Source organism: Tachysurus fulvidraco, chromosome 7 (genome assembly GCF_022655615.1).
Source record: "Tachysurus fulvidraco isolate hzauxx_2018 chromosome 7, HZAU_PFXX_2.0, whole genome shotgun sequence".
In the NCBI taxonomy this organism is placed as follows: Eukaryota; Metazoa; Chordata; class Actinopteri; order Siluriformes; family Bagridae; genus Tachysurus; species Tachysurus fulvidraco.
In genome coordinates, this window is record NC_062524.1 from 25,035,216 (window position 1) to 25,038,947 (window position 3,732).

Consider the following 3,732-nt stretch of genomic DNA (forward strand, 5'->3'; position numbering starts at 1 on the left):
GAAATTTAAGTGATTAAAATAATGAATCTACAGCAATACTTAATTCGGTAATCCAACCCCACCCACAGGAAACACGGAAGTATGTGGAAGCAATTTAGGTGATCTAAATAAAATGTCGTCCTTCGTTAACAATTATCAATACATGTTTTCTTATTTTTGACTTCTTGCATCGAACATGTGGGTTAGGTGACAAATTGTTAACAGTGCTCGATTTTAGCAATTTAGCCAGTTTTCATTATTTACATTTATATTATTTACTTATGTAAATACTTATGGGTCCAGTGTCACCCAAATGAGAATGAGGTTCACTTCTGAGTCTGGTTCCTTTCAAGGTTTCTTCCTCGTATCATCTCAGGGAGTTTTTCCTCACTAACGTCACTTCAGACTTGCTCATTAGATAAGATAGTTAGAGATAAATAGAAACTTTTACATTTTTTATTCTATCTCTGTAAAGCTGCTTTGAGACAACGCAAATTGTTAAAAGCACCGGATAAATGAATCGAATTGAATAAAAACTGTATAGAAAGCATAAAGGAAAGCAGAGGACGAAACAAAATCTTCAGAAATTAAAGTTTTAATAGGGTTAGGGTTTTACATGCGACTTCCATCACTGAAGGCTGTCAAATATTTAAGTTGCACTCTAAGCATACACTTTAAAGCATTTTTCCTTTATTCCTCCTGTCTGTAAATGGTATCTGTTAGACTCATTAAACATAAACAGTGAAAGGCCAAATTCTTCCATACTAGTAATGCAAACTGATCCATGTTTTAAAGTCCAATCTTAACACAATCATCACAATCATACCAGCCAATTGATGATGTCACATAACCAAGTGAAAGGTGGAAATAAACCAATAGAATAATGTTCTTCAATCGAAATGAATCAGTGATCCCTCGTATTGAAGACTATGGAGTGATAAAGCATTCCACATTTGGCAGCTTGGGAAAATAACTGTAGTTCTTAAAGCAACAAGTTTTCCCTGAATTTGAAAGAATTTAAAGACAGGAAATGAATTCTTGTTTAAGTGCTTTAAATAAACTTATTTTGCTTCACCCCGTGACCCGAGATAGTTCGGATAAGCGGTAGAAAATCAGTGAGTGAGTGAGATTTTGCTTCATCTAAGTATTTCCTTTTTAAGGATTATTCTTACTACGCTGTGTGTGTGTGTGTGTGTGTGTGTGTGTGTGTGTGTGTGTGTGTGTGTGTGTGTGTGTGTTTGTGTATAGAGTGAATTGACCTTTGAAAAGTCTTCCCAGGCTGCCATATAGAGCCCAACAATCTCCATATTAAAATATACAAATTATTAGTAATTTCTTATTAGCATAAGAAATAAAGTAATTTGTACTAAATATAAGTGTGAAACACACTAAACAAATCTCAGTGAAACAAATCCTGCTTACACTGAAACAAAGATGTACATGTAAAAGTGCCGGCTCATTATTGGCCAGTCACTAACCATTCACACAATGAACGTACATGTAATCATGACGCATCAGCAGCCTTTGACATAAAGGCTGCATTATATGCATTAGGCTTGTCTATTTTCCTGATGTTTTTTTTTCCCCCTGAATTCGTCATATTAAAGAAAAAGTTACTGATTTTGCAAAGAAGTTTACTCACTTCTCACACTTTTTTTCTGTTTGAGAAACTAGCATCAGTATCAAATCCATTCCTGAAAGGATTCTGGACTTGCCACTAGAGGTCAGTGTTTCCCAAAACAGGGTTTCTTCTTATTAGAACTTACATTTCCCACTTATGTGTACAGGTTGCTCTGTTCTTTAGTTTGTTAGCCAGACATTTGAACTCTATTTAAGTTTTCATGTATTTTTTCGTGAGTATTCATGGCTTATTTTGATGAGATCTGATGCTGTTCATTTTGTCATTGAAAGGATAAGGTATTAACTTTTTTTTTTTTTACTTTTTTCATTTTCTGAATATTATTCAAATCTTTTCCCCATACAGAGTTGATCTCTTTTCTTCTTCTTTTTCTTCTTCTTGTGTCCCAGCCCTGACGATTCCTTCATCAATGGAGAATATACAAGCCCATCTTTTTACATTATACTTTGTGCCAACATTGACACATAGTAAACCGTGTCCTTTCGTGGTCTAGTAACACACTGGAATACTGCGTACTAGTTTGACACACGTCAAGGAAGCTGTGCGTACAAGTGACGCCATACCATGCTTGCCCAAGGAGCATACTGTAGCTCAACAAGCAACTCTAATGGTCTATTGGTTCAGCTCCTGTAGTTCACCCTTGGCAGCAAACTTCCAAAAAAAAATCATCCTCCCAGTCATCGTCATCACTATCTTCTTCTGCCGCCTCCTCAGTCATGATCTGCAACGAGAAATTCAATTATTTTGGCTTTGCTTGTGCATCCTTTACTTTATGAGCAAACCAGCACAACGTGAATATCTGTCCTAACAGATTCCTCCTTTCCATCATGGAATGACAAGCATCATGTTCTAGAGTGTGTTTAGTTTTCTGCACTGGTCCTGTCTGCACCCCAGCGGTGTTGCTAGGATTGGAAGGGATGACTTGCTTAGCCCCCAGAGATCATGACTCACCTACAGTTGGATTATTATTTTTACCTCACCAACCTTATATTAACAACAGTGCCACCTGCTGACCGGAATAGATACTGTTTTGTTTCACATCTCGACACTTAAGTATTAAAACCGAATATGTGTAGAGTGGAATGTAAAATAAGTGCTAACGCTTATGAGACCACATTTCTCCAGGACCATGGTGCTACATAAAATGACATAAAGCTACATAAAACAACACAGAGCTAAGAACTTTAACTAAATTGTCCTAGCCAAATAAAGTGTGTCTCTGCAACCTAGTGCAAACAGTGCAAGACAAAAGACAGTGCGGACAGATAAATACAAAACACTACAAGACAATACACAAAATACAAAATAGCACTATATTACACTGTACACTGTACAGAAAAAAATAGCATTCTAACAAAGCGGTAAAACAAAGATTAACAGCAAAGATTAACAACACTGGAATAGTTCTGTTTAACATGAGGGACTTACTGTAAGCCATAAAGAATGATCTTTATTTAACTTGGTATATCTCTGTTCTAAGTTCAAAATTTTGGGTTTAATAGAAATATATGCAAAGTCTACAGTCTTATTGTTTTCAAGCTTATCCGATATCACTGCATTGACAGATATCGTTAAAATGTTCCTTTTTTTTTGGTCATCGTAAGTCATTATAAAAAGAGGTGTTGAAAGAAAACTGAAAACTTACCACTGCTTTAGTTCTGGATAAAACCTTGACTCTTGTGTTCCACAGAAGATTAAAGCTTACATGTAGAGCAGGCTTGTTCATCAAAATAAAGAGATAAGCACAGTCACTTCCCTTACAGCAAGTCCATGGAAACCACCTGCATTTGATTATGAAATGAACACATGATGTGGATAGACCAGGAAACTCGTTCGACCTGTTCGAGTGCAGAGTTCTTTGTAAAGGAAAGCGAAAGTAAGCAGGTTTATTCCTCTGTTGTTTGTTATAGCAAGTAATGCTCTTGTAAGGTAAGTAATGCCTCATTATTCCCATGCACATGTAAAAACAAACAAACAAACAAACAAATAAATAAATACTCACTATTCTAAATACTCACACCAACATGTTTCAAAAATGGATGTAGTCTGCTTTGGAGTAGAAGAGCATGTTTTTTTCTCACTACTTTAAAGTTCATCTTCCTCTCTTGTGTCTA

At 35.9% G+C, this 3,732-nt stretch overlaps 1 long non-coding RNA gene across 1 annotated transcript; it reads right to left on the reverse strand.

Moving 5' to 3' along the window:
- Positions 1 to 1,160: 1,160 nt before the first annotated feature.
- LOC113649962 lies at positions 1,161 to 3,481 on the reverse strand. The gene is made up of 2 exons (XR_003442302.2): positions 3,264 to 3,481; positions 1,161 to 2,339 (listed from the first exon to the last, which is right to left on the reverse strand). It is a non-coding gene; the product is annotated as an uncharacterized LOC113649962 (long non-coding RNA).
- Positions 3,482 to 3,732: the final 251 nt, after the last annotated feature.